At 48.7% G+C, this 21,082-nt stretch overlaps 1 protein-coding gene across 1 annotated transcript in view; it reads right to left on the minus strand.

Moving 5' to 3' along the window:
• TMEM121 (transmembrane protein 121) overlaps positions 1 to 21,082 on the minus strand; it is a 179,621-nt gene that overhangs the window by 157,745 nt on the left and 794 nt on the right.

Below are 21,082 nucleotides of genomic sequence, written 5' to 3' on the forward strand. Positions count from 1 at the left end.
AGAAAAGGAGCGCTTAAATTCTTTGCTTCAGTCTTCACAGCTGAGGATGTTAGGGAGATTCCCAAACCTGAGCCAATTTTCGTAGGTGACAAATCTGAGGAACTGTCACAAATTGAAGTGTCACTAGAGGAAGTTTTGGAATTAATTGATAAACTCAACATTAACAAGTCACTGGGACCAGATGGCATTCACCCAAGAGTTCTGAAAGAATTCAAATGTGAAATTGCAGAACTATTAACTAGGGTTTGTAACCTGTCCTTTAAATCAGCTTCTGTACCCAATGACTGGAAGATATCTAATGTAACGTCAATATTTAAAAAAGGCTCTAGAGGTGATCCCGGCAATTACAGACCGGTAAGTCTAACATCAGTACCAGGCAAATTAGTCAAAACAATAGTAAAGAATAAAATTGTCAGACATATAGAAGAACACAAATTGTTGGGCAAAAGTCAACATGGTTTCTCTAAAGGGAAATCGTGTCTTACTAATCTATTAGAGTTCTTTGAAGGGGTCAACAAACGTGGACAAGAGGGATCCAGTGGACATAGTGTACTTAGATTTCCAGAAAGCCTTTGACAAGGTCTCTCACCAAAGGCTCTTACGTAAAATTAAGTTGTCAAAGGAAGGTCCTTTCATGGATTGAGAACTGGTTAAAAGACAGGGAACAAAGGGTAGGAATTAATGGTAAATTCTCAAAATGGAGAGGGGTAACTAGTGGTGTTCCCCAAGGGTCAGTACTAGGACCAATCTTATTCAACTTATTCAGAAATGATCTGGAGAAAGGGGTAAACAGTGAGGTGACAAAGTTTGCAGATGATACTAAACTGCTCAAGATAGTTAAGACCAAAGCAGACTGTGAAGAACTTCAAAAAGATATCACAAAACTAAGTGATTGGGCAACAAAATGGCAAATGAAATATTATGTGGATAAATGTAAAGTAAGGCACACTGGAAAAAATAACCCCAACTATACATACAATATGATGGGAGCTAATTTAGCCACAACGAGTCAGGAAAAAGATCTTGGAGTCATCATGGATAGTTCTCTGAAGATGTCCACGCAGTGTGCAGAGGCAGTCAAAATAGCAAACAATATGTTAAGAATCATTAAAAAGGGGATAGGGAATAAGAGGGAGAATATATTATTGCCCTTATACAAATGGATGGTATGCCCACATCTTGAATACTGCATACAGATGTGGTCTCCTCATCTCAAAAAAGATATACTGGCACTAGAAAAGGTTCAGAGAAGGGCAACTAAAATGATTAGGGGTTTGGAGCGGGTCCCATATGAGGAGAGATTAAAGAGGCTAGGACTTATCAGCTTGGAAAAGAGGAGACTAAGGGGGGTTGTGATAGAGGTATATAAAATTATGAGTGATGTGGAGAAAGTAGATAAGGAAAAATTATTTACTTATTCCTATAATACAAGAACTAGGGCCACCAAATGAAATTAATAGGCAGCAGGTTTAAAACAAATAAAATGAAGTTCTTCACACAGTGCACAGTCAATCAGCTTAGGCACCACAAGCCTGGGTGGTGGGAGAAGTGAAGCAGCCACGGGAAGGAGGCGGAACAGGGGTGAGCTGGGGCAGGGAGTTCCCCTGCATGCCGCCCCACCCCCTTATTTGCTGCAGGCGGCCCTCCCCACATCCCCCTGCCCCAGCTCCCTCCACCTAAATGCTGGCGGTGACTGGGGTGGCCGAAGATCTGGCCGCTGCGATCACTGCCAAAGAAAATGCCGCCCCCCAAACCCTAGTGCCCTAGGTGACCGCCTAGGTCACCTAATAGGATGCACCAGCCCTGGGTTAAGTCCATTAATGTCTATTAGCCACGATGGGTAAGGAATGGTGTCCCTAGCCTCTGTTTGTCAGAGGGTGGAGATGGATGGCAAGAGAGAGATCACTTGATCATTATCTGTTAGGTTCACTCCCTCTGGGGCACCTGGCATTGGCCACTGTCGGTAGACAGGATACTGGGATACATGGACCTTTGGTATGATCCAGTATAGTCATTCTTATGTTCTTATGTCGAGGAGGTGATTACGATACTGGACTGGGACCGAAGACATCTAACTCTGCCACAGTGTGACCTTGCACAAGCCAGATTATGTTCCAGCCTTCTGAAGACGTAAAGGGGCATTAGTGGGGGTAAAAGATCTACTGCTCCCCAGACTGCTGCCACAGGTGATGGTGGAGGCCATATTTTTCATCCCTTCTTTCCCCCATGGGCAGAAGGTAGGTGTAGAGCCCTACCAACCCTCCGGTCATCACAGTGGTCAGGGCCAAGAGCAGAGTTCTGCCACCCTGGAGCAACCAATGAGGAATGGCAACTCTCAGAGAGGATTTGGAAGAGGTATCCATGCATGTGTAATACTTGTACTATGATGCTTTAGACAGTTTCATCAAGGTACTTGTAGTAGGAAGAGAGCTTCAGACATGAGGCCTGGGCTAAAGTAGTAGTCAAAGCTTTACTAATATAAAGCAAAGACAAGCTGTGATCAAGAGGCAGGACCTGCTCACAAAATCTGGCAAGAATAGGGCTGATATTGCAGAAATACACATTCCTAAGACGTGCAAGGCACAGAGCACTCACACAAACACATCCCGATATCAAGGATGGTACATTCCCCAAGGATAACATGAACACATTGACCCCTCCTAAAAGATACGGTCAGGATAACAGTATGTAAAAGAGACGTTCTGATTGAACCAACATGTACAAGGTGATAACTAGCCACATCAGGGGGCAGTAACTAACTATGTCATAGGGACAGTACATAACTTATTTGTATTAGAGTATAAAAATGTATCTCAGAGGGAGTGTCTTTGTCTAGCCTATGGAGGAACGAAAAGTCCCACTGTTCACTAAGCTGGTTCATTGTTACGGGCATATATGTATTAGTGCTCCAATAGAGTCTGCGGGATACTAGTACTATGCTTTGTCGACAATAAACCTGGCTGGGTTCCTTCGTACCTTAACAGATCTTGTGGTTATTGGGAAGTTCGCTCGAGGTTTGCCATGCCAGCTATCTGCACAGGGCTGGGGCAGCTCGCAGAGGGAACATACACACACAGCCAAACATCTTAACTGCAGCCTGCAGCCTGCAGCCAGCTAACACGGTACTCTAGGCACTAAGTGTTGTTTTAAAAGGTGTTCATTTCCTCTGATTCAAACACTGAATATTTTCCCAGTGTAGGCGAAGACCCGGAGCACCACTGGGTGAGTAAAATAGAAGCACCACAGCGGGTGGCACCTTTTTTTTGATCGCTCCCTGGGTGAGTAAAAAGGTGCCAAGAAATTCACATAGCGCCACTTGTGCTCAGTGGGGAAGTGGCCGCTGCCTCGCCCTCCCCCCCAGCTACGCTACTGATTCTGATGCCCACAATTCAAAAAGGAGCTTGATATATTGGAGATTTCAGAGAAGAGCCATGAAAATGATTAAAGGATTAGAAAACCTGCTTGATAATGATAGACTAAAGCAGCTCAATCTATTTATAAATGTATTAATAAAGAGAAAGGTAAAGGATAACTTGATCACTGTCTGTAAGTATCAACATTGGGAACAAATATGTAACAAATATGTACAAACATATAATATGATCTAATGGCTGGAAGTTGAAGCTAGACTATATCAAACTAGAAATAAGCTGTACATTTTTTAACAGTAAAAGCAGCAAAGAATCCTGTGGCACCTTATAGACTAACAGATGTTTTGGAGCATGAGCTTTCGTGGGTGAATACCCACATCATCAGATGCACGTAGTGGAAATTTCCAGGGGCAGGTATATATATATATATATTTTATTTAAATATATATATATTTTTTAACAGTGAGAATAATTAACCATTGGAACACTTTATCAAGGGTTGTGGTGGATTCTCTACCACTGACCATTTTTAAATTAAGATTGGATGTTTTTCTACAGATCTGCTCTAGGAATTATTGTGGAACCGTTCTCTGGCCTGTGTTATACAGAAGGTTAGTTTAGATGATCACAATGTTCCCTTCTGCTCTTGGAATCTATGAACCAAACTCTGACCTGCTGAATGAATCATACTGAATTGCAGTCTGTAGCCTAAGGCCCAAGTCTAGAAGAGGAAAGTTGCAGAGCTCTGCCCTGAGAAAGGTGATGACTAGAAGCTTGAGGCCAAATTGGGGTGCACTCAAGGAGGCCATAAAGGTGTCAGAGGTGCATTTCCCAAGAGAACTCTAACAGTTCTCATTTGGTGACTCCTTAATGACCATTGTGAAAGGAACTGGTAGAACTATCTCACTCTCATTCCCACTGGAACATCACCAGAGGTGAGCTGTGGGAAATTCTGACATTTCAAAGGAATTCACAAATTGGTACAAAAAGTTGAATTACCGACATTTTTGGTGGAACAAAAAATTCCAAAAATAGGTTTGGAATTGTTTAAATACAGAATTGCCAAAAAGCACAAATCAGACACCAGCCATTAACGATCCTTTAAAAATAGATTATATTTTATTTTTGTCTGTTGTTTTAATTTTTAAACTCCTCCTGCTGTACCCACTCCCCATGTGTGTTTGGGTGACAATTAGTGCCTGCCTGAGCTGCCACAGTCCATCATGGGAGTTGTGGTTCTCCCTTAATGGGTGGGCCCTTGGGCTGGCATACATCTCCCTTCTATCCCATTGAAGCACCCAAACCACAACTCCCATGAGGCACAGGTAGATGCAGCTTATTTTGAAGTGACTGTAAATGAAATTGTTATATCCTTGGGGGCAACAGTTTTAGGAAGAAATCACTGGAGACACAGAGAGCTGTAAACCTTGAAGCAGCCATTTATTGCTGCACCAGAACTAACCAACAGCCAGCCAAAACTGGCTGGGCTATCCCCTAATAATCTAACTCAGTTGCCATAGCAACACAAGATTTTATTACCATGACACCACAACAGAAATGTTTTGACTCAGTTCTACAAACTGAAACACTTCAATTTGGGCTAGAATATTTCATTTCCATTGTCCCAAGTGAAAATTTAAAAATTCCAGCACACTTGAACATCTTGATTCTGCAGAGACTGTATTTTCCCACAAGCAACTGTTTTGACAGAAAATTCCCACTCAGATCTCCCCACACCCTCTGCACATGTCCCTCCCCACAGAACGGTGCGTGACACGCACACACACCATAGGTTGTTTCTGTGATGGCGAAGGTTACCGCACCTACATATTAAGAGGTCAGGATTCTTTGTCTGAAAGTGTGCGTGGCACTAGTAAGCAGGGCGTGAAGATGCCGTGGACCTTGCATGGCAGCCCTCTACCAGAGCTTCCAGCAGGAGCAAAATGTTTCCCTGGAAGGCCATGCAGAGCACAGTCGTTGGGGGAGGAGGGACTTAGGGACAGGGAATCTGCTTCTTGCCTCTCACTTTTGCCCCTGCACCATCATTTAAAGCCTGTTCATAGCTACAAACACAAGTTACAACACAGCTGTCTTTATTGCCATGTGCAGTGTAGGCAGGGCCCTAACAGTGTCCTGTAATCAAGCAAGGCTTAATTATAACCAAGGCTTGGTGAAAGCACACAGTTAATGTCTAAACTGCCAGTGGTAGCCAAAATCTAAGTGGGCCCTCATCTCAGCAGTAGCTGTCGTGTGTTTGCAGCCTAGATATTATTATATTAATAACAAGGAATCTCCCAATCCTCCCAATTCCTTGTAAAGGCAACTGAGATTTCCAAGGCTGGTTTCAGTAGTTAGATTCCCTGCTAACAGCCCTTTCCTTCATTTATGGCTTTGTCTAGATGGAAAGCAAGGAGCTGCTATAAACATTTAATGTAACATCCCTGCCTGCCTCCTAGTTTCAGCATTTCACGTTCCAGTGGAGCACACTCACACAAGCATCCTCCAGCTTACACAAAGTCACACACAAATCCCCCTGCTCTTACTCACAATCACTCCCTCACAGGTACTATTCACAGCCCTTGCTCATTTGACAGCTGCACACAAAGACGTACACAGATATAGACTGAAAGACGCACATAGTAACACCCACAGACACATCGTATCAAACATGCTCTTGTACGTCAATCTTCTTCCGCACCCGCATCTCATTCCCTGCTCGTCTGGCAGTCATGCACATTGACAATCATTCACACATACACAGACATACTCAGAAATGCACAATGCACTTGTGTTCCCTCATCCACCTCATCAGCCTCAAACTTCAGAAGTTTCAGTCAGCCAGTCAGGAAGCAGAAGCAATCCCATGTGACATAGTCAGTTTACCGCACAGGAATAATGAATAGGGCAGGGGTTCTCAAACTTCATTGCATCGCGATCCCCTCCTGACAACAAAAATTACTTTATGACCCCAAGAAGGGGGACCAAACTCTGAGCCTGCCTGAGCCCTGCTGCCTTGGGGTGGGGAGCAAAGCCAAAGCCAAAGCTTGAGCCCCATCATCCTGGACAGAGGGCCAGAGCCAAAGCCCCAGGGCTTCAGTCCCAGGCAGGGGGCCTGTAACCTGAGCCCTGCCACCTAGTGCTGAAGCCCTCAGGCTTTGGCTTTGGCCTCAGGTAGTGGGGCTCAGGCTTCAGCCCTGGTCACCTCAATAAAATGGGTTCATAATCCACTTTGAGGTCCCAAGCCACAGTTTGAGAACCGCTGGAATAGTGAATGGTCTAAGTGAACAATTCACACAATATCCACTAGCAGAAAATTGTTCAAATAAATTAATCCATTCGAAGACAATGAGAGCTGCTGAATACATTGGGTGGGAACCAGGATCAGTTCAGGAAGGGTTCACTAGCTGTAGAAGGGGCAACATTTGTAACAAACATTTTTCATCTGACCAGCGCTGCTCCTGACTGTGCTCACTAGCACTGCAGAGCCCCAAAACTGCAGCACACTAGCCCTGCGGCAACTCCTAACGAGTCCACTGGCCCTGCAGCTCCTAGCTGGACAGGTCTTTCGAGAACCAACAGAACCAGGTGGAAGGAGAAGAGACCTGCCTTTCCTGCAAAACTGGCTGCTGAGACAAAGTACAATATTTAATGCTTTTTTGCAAAGTAATTATTGATTAAAACAGGCAAAATTAACATAATGGGATCAAGTCCTGTCTGGGTCTCGTAAACGTGTTCAGTAACCCTGAAATACTGGATTTAATGTGCTGACAGTTCCAGTGATTCCACTCCAGCTGCATATTACCCGGGGTAAGCCTCCATGTCTGGGTGTGCTGAAAAGAATGTGAATGAAATCCTGGCCCTGTGGAAGTCAAGCTTAGGGACAGAACCAGGGGGGTTAATTACAGTAGTACCCGGAGCTGCCTCGTGCTGCAGTGATGTGTGGAGAGACCTGTGTCCACCCCTCTGGCCAGCAGGAGAGCCAGGCTGGAGAGGGAGGAGCTAGAGAGGTTCCTGGGGGAGACTGAGACAAACACCCCCCAACATAAAAACAACATTGACCATTCCAGCCTCACACTCAGCTTCTTAGCACCAGAGTGAGAGGGGCTGGCTGCTGATTAGCTGCCCTGCTTCATGGAGCTTTATGAGTGATCCCATGAGGCAAGGCACTAGAGCAGGCTGAACAATGCTATGGGCCACATACAGTCAACTAAACCATCCAATTCACTGCCTTTGGCCAAGCAGTGTCCCTTCTGTAGTCAAGTCCCTATGGTTTGCTGACAAAGAGGGTCAGTTCTTGAAGAGCTTACTCCTCTGGCTGTTCTCAATGGGAGTTTGGCTTGAGAAAGGGACAAGTATGTAAAGTTTTAGCCTAATCAGCACATTTCAGGGCCATGTACACAAGTAATGGTGGTAAGCAAGCATTATGTGTGACACTTGCTGTGCATTCATCCAATCCAGGTACAGAACAATGCTATGTGACTTACCTGGCCAATCATCATGGAGCAACACATCTCAGGTTTGGAATACCCATGATAAATTCACAGAGTAAAAGATTCTGAACAATATTCACTGAATGATTTCAAATGATGAATACATTCAAAAAATGGTGATTTGTTTATGGTCATTCTGCCACCAGAAAAGAGGCTAATTTACATAAATTTAGCCATTGTGAATTATCCTCCAGCTCTGCTGTTTATATGTAGTCTAAATAGCACTTTGGATCCTTCAAGATGAAAGGTACTATTATGGAGCTGTGGTGACTTGCTTCCCATTATAGGACTGATTTTGACACTCCCCCATCTCCCTGTCTAACTTTCTCTACAAAGCTCCTGTCTACTGTTTCGTCTTTCATCTGTGGTCTCTAGCTGGAGAAGGGTTTTTTTAATTTCTTTTTAGAATGCTTGAGATTAATCAGACAACGCAGTCTGGGAATCTGAGACTCTCACTGAGGTGTTGCTCACAAAGAAGTCTGCATTTTTTATTTAGTTAGTTTTGTAAACTCCTACCTCAAAACGGCTTGGACTGAAACAATCCCCTTTATTTTATACATTAGCCCTTGATGAGAACTGCTGCATGTTTTTATTAAGGTCAGGTGGGAATTTTCAGCCATCTGATGTGCCAATATGAATTTCCGAGAGCTCTCTGCAAGGCAGCTTCCGATTAATCCTGTGGAGTTTATCACCTCCTCGGTGTTGCCTGCAGTGTTTGTAAACTCTGTCGGCTTAGCAGCTGTGGCTCAGGCAGCATACAGGCCCTCCTCTGTGTCTCTGCAGGAAATGACGTGCTCAGCCTGCAGACTGCTGCAGTTTGCCAGCCCTGGACAGCAGTAGCTCGATTGCACAAAAAATTAGAAGCTCTGCAGAAGAACGAGGTGCCTGAAGGACACTGAAATCCCCAGTGGGGGCTCCCTGCAAGTTACAGTCTCAGCGGGATGATTGAAAGGATCTAATGCAAGGTAAGAGAACCCTGAGGAAGCAGCTGCTGCCTAAGGCAGGGAACTTGCCCTAGTCACTAGCCGGGAAGAGCTCCCCATAGGGTGACCAGACAGCAAGTGTGAAAAATCGGGACAGGGAGTTGGGGGTAATAGGAGCCTATATAAGAAAAAGACCCCAAAATGGGGACTGCCCCTATAAAATTGGAACATCTGGTCACCCTAGCTCCCCAAAGCACCCTTAGGCAAAGGGGAAGCCTGGTTCTCACTGTAGGCCTCTTCAATAACTCTGTGCCCTTCCTCCTGGACCCTCCCCTCTCCATAAGAACTTAGAAGGTGACACCTTGGTCCATACCATTTATGAATTCTAAACAACCCTTTCACTCCATTGCAGAGTCATGGACACTGGGCCCTCTCTAATCCAGTCATTGGCACACTCCCCCACTCCACTCCCCAACTCTGCCCACTCCAGTCACAGTCACTGAGGGCTAATGGGGGCCAGTCACATACTCTTGAAATCTATGGAGCAGAGAAAGGATAGCTGCAGGTCACCGACCTGCCCATCTCAGAGCCAATTAAGGAAGAAATCTATTTATCGCCAATTGGAGAGAGTCCAGTGGAGGGCAATGAAAATGTTTAGGGGGCTGGGGCACATGAGTTATGAGAAGAGGCTGAGGGAACTGGGCTTATTTAGTCTGCAGAAGAGAAGAGAGAGAGAGGATTTTATAGCAGTCTTCAACTACCTGAAGGGGGGTTCCAAAGAGGATGGAGCCTAGGCTGTTCTCAGTGATAGCAGATGACAGAACAAGAAGCCGTAGTCTCAAGTTGCAGTGGGGGAGGTCTAGGTTGGATCTTAGGAAACACTATTTCACTAGGAGGGTGGTGAAGCACTGGAATGGGTTACCTAGGGAGATGGTGGAATCTCCATCCTTAGACATTTTTAAGGCCCGGCTTGACAAAGCCCTGGCTGGGATGATTTAGTTGGGGATTGGTCCTGCTTTGAGCAGGGGATTGGACTAGATGATGTCCTGAGGTCTCTTCCAACCCTAATCTTCTATGATTCTATTATTCTAAGGCGAACACAAAATATTGAACAGTGGCTCAGTCAGTGAGCACCCTCCATCCTGTGCTCTGAACAAGGCAGGGTCCTATGGAAAAAATAGTATTTGATCATGTAATTAAATATGGTATCCTAATGCTTAGACACATGGGAGAGGGAGGCAAATTAAGGAAGCACAGGCAACCTTAATTCTGGTATTTCCTAACTTTTGCAGGCTTGACTTTGCAACCTTAATGTTCTTTTAAGAGGGAGTTTTGTATGTGTAAACATCTGCTGTTGGGGTTCACCCCTCTCTGGGGCGGCTGGGAGCCAGGCCGCCTCACGACATGAGGCAACAACGACAGTTCAGGGCTCAGACCCTCAGGCAGGGGCTGAGCAACCAGTTCAGTAATTTAAGCTCAGGCCCTAGGTCAGGGCGGGGCAACAAACAATAGTTCAGGGCTCAGACCCTCAGGCAGGGGCTGAGCAAACTGTTCAGTATATTAAGCCCAGGCTCCTGGGTCTGAGCATCGGGGCGAGGGGGAGACTGCCACCCGTAAATGGGGTGGCAGGGAGAACGCAGGCCCACCCACTCCTCTGCGTCCCAGCCCGGGGCCCTAACAGCGGCAGGCAGCCTGCTGCTGTGTCAGTGGGGATCCTGGCCGCAACATACTGATATTGGCTCTGGGTGTGCTGCAGCCAGACTAGGGTCGGCTGCCCCTGGGCTACTTCCGACCTCCTCCTCTACCAGTACCTGTGTCTCGGCGGCGTCTTCCGCAGCGTCCCACACCATGGGCTCCTCAGGATACTGAGCGAGGGGTAAACTGGGCAGTTCCTCGGGGTCCCTTTGTACAGGCCAGCCTAGGGGCTCTTCCAGCGCCTGGTCAGTGTCCAGGCTGCGCAGGTACGGCCAGTCCTTGGGTCGGTCGCAGGCAGCAGGAGTCTCCCCAGCAGGAGCTAGGGCACCAGCGTCTGGCCTCTCCAGCGGCCAGCCAGCTTCTGAGCCCTGGGGCTGGGCTTTTATACTTCCTGCCCTGTGCCTTGACCTCTGGGGGGCGGGCACAGGCTTCTGCGGCTCCGCCCACTGTGGCGTCCATAAGGGTTCATCCCTCTCTGGGGCGGCTGGGAGCCAGGCCGCCTCACTACAGTATGAGAGAGAGGGACTGGGAGAGAGAGACTAGGTTTTTAAAGCAAATTGAAAAATGAGGAACTCCATCCTGAGTAATCATATTGACACCCAAAGGGTTCATCAGCAGGGGTAGAACCTTTAGATCCACTGGACAGACCTCTGCCACTTGAGCTAACAGAGGAACTGACAGCACTAACAATTATTTTTTTAACAAGGTCAAAACAACATATTTCCTCCAATCTTGTTCTTGAAAATGGTTGAACCATTGAGGCTGAAACATTCACACACAAAAAAAGTCAGCCCGAGGTAGACACCTGGCGTGGAAAATTTCAGCCGAAGCAGTTAAAGATTGGCCAGGTTATAAGCAACTGAAAACAGGGTCTTATAATGGGAAATCTCAGGCAATCTTAAGTATAGATTATGCTACTATATAATACTTTGTTGAGCTCCAACAGTATACAACAGTGTTTAATGTAGACAGTTGGTGTGAATGGCTCACGGTGTTTAGGATGGAAGTACATGTAAAGCTAGGTGGTGGATGCTGCAGTCTTTAGCAGTAGTGGGAGGAGGCCTGGTGGAGGCTTGAGCCCCATATACACAGGATGTTTAGCAGTTCATAGGCTAGTTTGTATAATGGGTCGGTGGGTCACGGTTAGGAAGATGAATGTCTGGGTTCTTCATGGGAAGGGAGGGTTGGCTAGATATGGGGCATATTGCATAAGGTATTTGTAGTGTATATGGGTTTTTTCTGTCCCTCCCTCCCACAGTCTCTCTCCTCAGTGGAACAGGGGCCCAAGGACACTTACACCTCATAGGTTGGGTTGGGTTTGAAATTCAGGGAAAAGAGAAGGCCCAGCCCTACTTCAGACCCATAGAGTGCCTCATTCCTGCCCTACCCACCTAGCCCTTCACTTGCTTCCCTCTGACTCCCTCAGTAGCCAGCCATAGGCTCAGCTCACTCATTCCTTCTGCACTGCAGAAGGCACAGCATATAGGGGGACTGGCAGATGTGCTACATTAACTCACAGCCCCCCACCCTCCTGTGCCCCACTGTGGCTTCCCCAGAGTCACTCCCAGTGTAAGCTGACATGGATTAATGGCCTCCACCAGCAGTTGTACCTGTCTACACCGAGGCTGACTGTGGTACTCTCTTTCTTGCATCGCAGATGCACCAGTCCCTAGCTATTACGACCGGGCGACACCAGACAGATACAGGTGCCTTATGCTGCACATGAGTCTTCATGGGCAGTGTTGAGGAGGCTGTCAGTGACTTGCTTCTCTCCTGTCCCCACACAAAGATGTTGTATCTGACTGCCCCCAGCCAGCTGCTCCAGCCCCTGAGGGAGGCAAAGCAGCTTTCAACAACCAAAGGGCTGGATACCAGAGTGTTTGATGTGACTGGAATGTGGAGACAGCTCCCCAGCAGTTTACACCCATTCAGGTTTCTGTAGGGACTACTCTTATCCAGCGGCACTGGAAGAGAAGAATCAGCATGGCACATAAACAGCCCCACCACATAAATATCACTCCCCAAATCCACGTGCCAGCTCTGTGGCTCTCCAGAGCTGGTATCGTGATGGATTCCTCTTCCCTCCACCTCAGCCTGATCTACTGCTGCCCACCTGAATTAACCTGCCTCTGCCATTGGGGAGCAGAGCTCTGTAGCCAGCTCCTCTCATTGCACTGATACCCTTTCCAGGGCTAGCATCAATGAAAGGTCTGGTGTGGGAGGGAACTCTCCACTTGGCACAGGCAGATTTTTGGGGTGCTCAGTGGCAGTTTCCAGTCCCAGCTTGATGGCATGTGGCTACTCCCACTGTGTGAGCATGTGGAGAGCTGCAATGGAAAATATGCAAGCGCTGGAAACAGGAAAAAGAAAGAAAAAAGAAAGGACTACAATATCCCCTTTGCAGAGAGCCCTTCTGACATGGTAATCGGACACGACGCTCAATCTATTTTTCATACCAGGAAATGAAACTTTTCTGAGGGGGAGGGGTTGAGAGAGAATCCTGCACAAAAAGCATTTCCCACAGCTTGCCCTATGCTGGATCCCCCAGATCTCCAGCTTCAACTAACAGCTTCCTTTCTCAAACACCAGGATTCATTTCTCCTCAAAGCCTGCAGTGAGCTCAGACTTGGGCACCGTGCCATCAAACAATGCTGCTGGGGAAGGGATTGTTCTGCCCTAAAATTCTTGCTTCAGGGTCAGGTAGGAGGAGAAAACTGGCTTCTTGGGAAACACAAATATCTTGGATAATTAGACAAGATGGCAGGGAAAATGAGGAGGAACAGATAAACCCAACTAGACTTGTCTTGGTTCCATAAATCTGAACACTTCCGCTCTTCCGTTGGTTTTTATTGTTTTCTGCAACTGAAAACCACTCACAATAGTTTTGCTGCAGGGCAATTAAATTGCCAAATATTCCTCCTAGCAGCTCTCTGGAGAGATCCATATTTACATACAAGGCATACTATCAAAGCAACAGCAGCTAATTGAGGAGAAGGCACAGCAAGTAAACACAGATGGCTCCCATTCAGCTGGACCTCGCCATGCCATTACAATCAAGCGCAAAGCCAGTGCCCCTCATTCCTGGCACCTGTGAAGCAGAGGGACTTAGAACCTTAATATGAGACTACCTGAGATGTTTGTGTGCCCCCCCTGGGGAGAAGGGGTGAGGACCTGGATTCCGGCATCACAGTGTGCGTGGAGAATACAAAAGAACTCTTTGAATGACAAGGAAAGCTGGAGAATTGAAGAGAGAACTGATTGTTCATAAAGGCAGCCTACAAAAAGTGCTGAGATCAGGACCGGGGCAAGGAAGTTTCGTGCCCTAGGTGAAACTTCCACCTTGTGCCTCCCCCCCCCGCTAGCCTCGCCCCCCACAGTAGTTAACTGAGCCCCCCACCCGGGGAGCCCGCCACCCTCCCCACCTGGGGAGCCCCCCCCACAGCAGTTACCCCCCATCTGCAGCTAACCCCACCCGGGGAAACCCCCCTGCCACGGCAGCTAACTCCGCCTGGGGAGGACCCCCCCCCGTGGCAGCTAACCCCGCCTGGGGGGACCCCCCTTCTGCAGCAGCTAACCCCTCTGGGGAGACACCCACCCCCGCGGCAGCTAACCCTGCCTGGGGAGACTCCCCCACGGCAGCTAACTCCCCCTGGGGAGCCCACCTCAGCTCACCTCGGCTCCATCTCCTCCACTGAGCACGCCGGCGTTGCTCTAATTCTCCTCACCTCCCAGGCTTGCAGCGCCGATTGGAGCGGGGCTGTGTGCTCAGCGGAGTAGGCAGGGTGGAGGCGATCTGGGGTGGGGAGCGGTTTCCCTGTGTGCCCCTCTCGTTACTGCGGGCGGCCCTTCCCGCCCCCCCCCCACCCGCCCCAGCTCACCTCCACTCCACCTCCTCGCCTGAGCGGGCTTTGGGTGCCCCCAACTACTAGGCACTCTAGGCAGCCGCCTAGTTTGCCTAAATGGTTGCATCGGCCCTGGCTGAGATATGCCCCCCAACACACACACACAGCTTCGTGAAGAGATAAGGCTAGAGAAGTCAAGGCTGCCCGGGAAGTGAAAGTGAAGGCAAAGAATGGGGTGCTCAAGGAAGATCAGGTAGATGACCATGGAACAGAGGGGTTATATGTTTCAGCCTTTTTTCCTGCTAGGGGTTTAAGATCAAAACCCAGACAAAGGTCAAAAATAAGATTCCTTCCCCCAGTCACTGGGAGTCAGTGTTTACAGGATGTTTACTATGGTTGTCTCTCAGCCAGCAGGAGCTTCAAGACTAGAATGATCAGATGGATCAGGATGGAGTTGCATTGGCTGAACTTTGTCATGGAGGCATTAGGTCAAATACGGGAGGGGACTGATGGATCACACAGTCCAGAGGCAATGTCTGAGACCCACAGTGTTCTATTGTGTCACAGCCTGGAGACCCCTGCAGTCAGGGCCGGTGCAAGGAAGTTTCACGTCCTAGGCAAAATTCCACCTTGTGCCCACCCCCAGCCTGCGACAGCTCCACCCTGAGGTGCCGCCCCCGTGGCAACTCTCCCCCTACCCTGAGGCACTCCCCCCCCGCGGCAGCTCTCCCCCCCGCCGAGGAGCCGTGCAGCACCTCCCCACCCCAGCTCACCTCTGCTCCAGAACCCCTGCTGTCGCGCCCATTGCCAGGCTCGTGCCACGTGTGCTAAGCAGAGCTGCGGTGCTCTGCCCAGCCATTGGCGCCACCACCAGCATTGAGAAGAATCACATGGGATGGAGCGGCTGCTGCGCTGGGAGGGAGAGGGAATCTGAGCTGCCAGCAGGAAGCTCAGAGGTTCTCCATGGTCAGCACGCTGCTGGCAGCCCAAATCTCTGGGTTGGCTGCCAGTGGCGGCGCACTGACCCAGGGGAACCGCTGAGCTGGCTGCCGGGGCGGCGCGCTGACCCAGGGGAACCCCTGGGCTGCCTGCCGGTGGTGGCGCACTGACCCAGGGGAACCTCTGGGCTGGTTTCCGATGGCGGCGCACTGACCCAGGGAACCCCCTGGTCTTCCTGCCGGCGGCTCAGACTCCCTCTCCTTCCCAGCACAGCGGCTGCTGAAAAGCTTTAAAAAAAATTGGAGGTGCCACTTTTTGGTGCCCCCAAATTTTGGCGCCCTAGGCAACCGCCTAGTTGGCCTAAATGGTAGCACTAGCCCTCCTGCAGTACAGGAGGTGCAGTACATACACTTCAGGGCTTCATCCTGCTCTCCTTTCCACCAGCATACAGTGGGAGTGATCCCAGTGATATGAATGGAATCGCAGCAGTGTGAGAGGAAAATCAAGCCCAGACTACTTCCCATCTGGAAATGTTATCCTTGCACAATTATCATATAAACCAGAGCTGAGAAAGCAACAGGCAGGGCAGGACTGTACTTGGGACTGCTTAGCCCAGTCAATCTAAGAAGGATTTCAAGCTGTGGGATTTCCACCACTTCACTTGGGAAGCTGTACCACAGTGTAAACAACCTCAACATTAGAGACCTTTTCCTGGTTCTCAGCCCCACTAGTTTTCTGCTTGATTATATCCCATTATTTCTCTTTATATCTCATCTCACTCCATTAAGTCATTCTGATTACTAGAAGCCACTGGACAACCAGGAATCAGTGGACTTAAGGTCTATCCCGTAGAACCTGCTCTAGAACTTTGGATGAGTCACTTCATTTCTCTAAGCCTCTGTTTCTTCTCCTACCCCATCTGTTTGCTCTGTTTAGACAGTAAACTCTTCAGGGCAGGACTTGCTTTTCAGTAGGGAAGTGTACAGCACCTAGCACAAGAGAAACTGGATCTGAATTGGAGCACTTAGGCTATAATTATAATATAATATAAATATTACTGCTATAATATAAATAACAAAGAGGAAGCTAGCAGGAATATTAACACAGCTGCATTTCACACCTGTACAATTTCTGGTGCACATTGCACAGTCACAATAATTATATGTCAACCTACATATTTAACTAGGAAACCAGGAATAGAAAATATTACATCTCCATAGCTAGGTGCCAGTACAGCACCCTCCAACATAGCATCTGGGCATCTCCCAGGGCTGCAGGGATTTATTCCCAAAGAACTCCTGGGAGCGAGAAAAGTTCCACGTCTTTGTTACATCCAGGGATCAAAGGCCCAGCTCCTCAAAGGTGTTCAGGATCGCAAATTCCATCAACTTCACACAGCTGGTCTAAAGCAGAGCTGGGAACTGGTCACAGGTCTCCTGCATCCCAGCTTAGAGATCCAACACAATCACTGCTGTTGAGTAAGGGATGTCTCTCATGGTTTTTCGAGATGAGGTGAATGGGGCAGGGTTTGAGTTCCCATTTCTACTGCGGCTATTGTTTGGCCGGAAGCGGTTTTCTGTAAAACTGGGTTGAGCAGGCAGCTGAACATTTGTTTCCACTGTGATGGCTGCATCCTTGCAATGGGAACAAGAAAGAAACCAATTTTCTATTCAATTCAAACTATCATAAGATGCAACAAAAATCATGGCCAGACCCTAAAATCACAGGATCCATGTTGATTTTAATTTTTGTAGACCCTGATTTTCTCTGGCCCTGGAGGCTCTGGCAGTGGGATTTTTTGGAGGATTTTGCTGTTTCTGTTTCTCTGAGATACTTACATTCTCCCTCATGCACATTACCCCGCAGCAGCTCTGCACCTGACAGCCAGAGCAGGGAGAATGTGCATGGTGATATCACAAAGGGAGTGGGCACTCACAAGCAGGGCCAGCGCTTGCATTTAGGCAGCTTAGGCAATTGCCTAGGGCGCCAGCATTATTAGGGGGCGGGCATTATTAGGCAGGCAGGACTTCGGAGCCGGGGGACCAGCGTGCGGGGCGGTGAAATGACCGTGCACCTAGGGCACTCAAACCCCTAGCACTGGTTCTGCTCACAAGCCTGTGCTAAAAACATAGACAGTAGGTGCTGTGGGTGAAAGCTTGTGGTCAACATTGTGAAGATCAGTCATATCTGAGCCGAGGGCAGACCTTGTGGATGTGACAATTGCACAGATAGATGGAGTCCAGACATACTGACCAGGGCTGGGGGTTCCTGCCAAAGGAGTGAGAGTTGGTTCTCCCTCCTCCATGTTATAGAAGAGGAAAGTAGAAGGACCCTCAATCTCCACGCCTGTCTCCTACACTGGGAGGGTAGATGAGATCCCTCCTCTGATGGACCCAATAGGGATGGACAAAAGAGACCTCTCTCTGTCTCTTTTGATGTGGAAAAAGACTAACCAGCTTCTTGACCCCCTTGACTCTCTGGGGAGTTTATGGGGAGGCAACAAGGGCCCCATAGGATCTGAATTCATTGCAGTAGGTCTAAATATTCCCACATAATTACATGCATCTCAGATGCCAGCCTCATCCCTGCTGGTGAATGGTATCGAAGCCCCACAGAGCTCTCCCTTTGGAAGTCCAGCTTTCCTAGAGGAGAGCTTTGCATGGCGCTCTGCAGGCTGGGAGACACTAGCTCAGCCTGACCGCTAGCACAAGGGCAAAGGGCCACTCACTGAGCATGCTCTGCCCCAACTCCCCCAAGAGATTCACACAGGACTTGCTCAGCTGCAATGTGCCTGATGATCATAGAACGCTCAGATGAAGTTGAAGGGAGAAGCGTTTCCGCAGGTGTCCAGACCATGCCACATTGGGGGCTTGGAAGGCAGGGAACAGGACGTTGGAGTTGGTTTGGAACTGAGGAGAGTCAGTGCAGAGCATGACCCACCTGCAAGATTTCGTCCATCTCTCCAGGAAAGAAGGTATGTATGATGCAGGGGACTCAGAGCAGTGCATTGCAGAAGCCCAGGCCAGAAGAGACAGAGGTCTCTCAATGATTCCTTGGTCTATCTGAATGGCTTACAAGTAAAGAGATGTGTTTTCCATCTACCAGCCCTGAAAACTTGCCCTCGAGTCTGGGAGTTGAGCTGGGTTCTTTCTGACTTTCACATCACCATCAGGAACAAGGATCCTGCAGTTAGTCAGCACAGATGCCAGCTCCCTCGGCCATCACTGGGACAGCCAGCCAGGGCTCATGGGGTAGAATCCAGCTCTCTCTCCTGTCACAGGGCCGGCCAGGCACAACTATTGGGGGTAGATTCCAGCTTCTTCTCCCATCTCTGGGCTGGCTTTGCAGAGTTATAGGGGATGGTGCAGCCATACTGCAGAGGGACACACAGAACTTTGAACTCAGCTCTTGGCCACAGAAGAGACCTCCAGTTCCCCCTTAAGGAACAGCACAGCATGTACAAAGCGTGTGTCTCCACCCTGACTGCTCCATTTGCTCCTGGTGAGCAAGTAACAGTGATTCCAGAGAAGTATGAGCTAGAACCCTAGAACGTTTTTGAAAATCTATGTTCTAGAGCATTATTCTGGGCAGGTCTCTAGCCTGCGTTATGCAGGTCAGACTAGATAATCACAGTGGTCCCTTCTGGCCTTGGAATCAATAATATTTTAATTGAACCCCTTCCAGTTCTGGGAAAGTCTGGATCTGGATCCATAGATAAATGCTGCAGTTTGGGCTCATCTTCCTAATGGGCACTGACAGAAATCCTGAATCCACATGCTTCCCTCAGCTGGATTCACATCTCAGCTTCCCAGCTCAATCCATCTCTGTGGATGGTGACACTCTGTCCCTGTGGCAGGAAAAATAGACTGCAAGTAGGAATATGTTATTATGCTCCAGTTATGGAAAGGTCCCTGCCTATTCCCAGCAGTTACGATCTTCCCCTTTTCTTGCAGTAGAAAATGCATAGCATTGTCTTCTGGGGCAGTCTCTGCTTTAGACACCGCTGCACAACAACAGTAACAATAATCACCTAGCTCTTACACTTGTCATCAGTAAGCGCCTTCAGCTTGACCAAAAGAAATGCCTTCTGGGAGCAGAGAGTCAGATCATTTGTATTTATTATTTGCATGGCAGTAGCACCTAGCAGCCCCACAGACCAGGTCTCCCCTGGGCTAGGTGCTGTACAAATACAGAACAAGAAGTCTCTGCCCCAAAGAGCTTATCCTGTGAGTGTTAACCTCAGCTTCTGCATCTCTCCTGGGTAGCATTGCATGACACTAGCCTCTGATATCTACTTCCACTGACCCTAGCTTGGCTTTGGGAATGGCCCTCTCTGTGCTGTGTTGCTGTTGCAAATTCATTTGCCATGGAAAAGGGAGCTGTGGGGTTTGCTTAATTACTATAATGGGATTATGATAATTAAGCAAATGGGCTTAGTGTCTGACTCCCCTGCAATGATACCCATATAAACCCGAGAGCACAGGGTGAGCTGCGCCTCTCTCTTGTACCATACAGCTGAGCAGCTGTATAGGAATCCAACACTTCCATCAGACTTTGCCCTTCTTCTTTTCCACCACTACCCAGTGACATCACAAACAAGTGCCAGTGGCATCAGACTCTGTTGTCATGACAAAGACTATGATGCAGTGTTGACTTCCCCTGTATTTTAGCAGCAGGACCACATGGAGTGTTACTAATAAAGCACTGAGAATTGCACATCAGCGGGGTTCACCCTAGAAGACACCTGTCTGGGAAAGTGAAGATCTGATTCCAAATGGCCTGGCTGAAATACTGCATGTCACTCACACCCAGGAGAATCCTCAAACCAGGCACAAGGGAAGAAGCTGGGGTCCAGACAACATCTGAGAAATCCAGCCATTCCCTTTACCTTCACAGAGCGCTGCAGAAACACAAGGACCCTGAATGGGCAGCTCGCTGCACAGTTATGATTAACGAGCTGCCAGAAATATCTCAGCCATGTATGTGTGCAAGGGAAACATTCCCATCCACAGTCCTGGGCAGAGCAGCTGGAAGCCCTTTGCCTGCTGCCATCGCCTATCCACTCAGAAGATGTGGGTACTAAATGTGAGCACTCAGGTTAGAGAGCTGCCTTCTTATCTGCAACATCCCCCTCTCCTCCTCAGGCAATTTACACTTCAGCCCCCAGCCTCCATGCTGAGAGACAGCTCAGCCAGCAGCAATCCTAGACGCAGGAGCCTGTTGCCAGCATGGGCCTATACGGTGGGCTTCCCAGACAAAGTAATGTTCACTGTCCAAGGCAGGAGACAGAAGGGGACAAGATTTTGCCTTCTTGTTTCCCTGTAATATTTAGTACCTGCCTCCGTCCTCTAACAATCTGCCCCTCTCAGGCAGGAGACAGCTACAGGGGAACATTACATGGGGGCATAAGTCCCCAAGGCGAAAGGGAGCAAGTGACGGACAGTTCCTTGCTGATCCCTCCTCTCCCTTTTCACTGGTATAGCCTCTGGGGCACCTGTGCCAGCATGAAGAGCCATCCTGATACACACAAGCCTCACAGAGCCAGAGCCCTTCCAGAGCACAACTCCACCTCAGAGAGCTGGGGGAGAACCCAGCTTCCTCCCCAGGCAGGAAGGGAAGAGCCCCATGAGTTCTACCCACTGAAGGAGGAGAGGGGGAGTGGCCTTAACTTTACTGCCTGCTTGCAGGGATGCAGCTGTCTATAACAAGTAGCTGGGGGAGATGGAGAAGGGCAGTGGTGTCAGATGGGCAGGAGACTGAAGCTTGGGCACTGGCCCATGCACGTTGGTGGGGTTTTATAGACAGTTGCCTCCTCACTCCTG

The sequence above is a fragment of the Gopherus evgoodei genome, chromosome 8 (assembly GCF_007399415.2).
Source record: "Gopherus evgoodei ecotype Sinaloan lineage chromosome 8, rGopEvg1_v1.p, whole genome shotgun sequence".
Lineage (NCBI taxonomy): Eukaryota > Metazoa > Chordata > Testudines > Testudinidae > Gopherus > Gopherus evgoodei.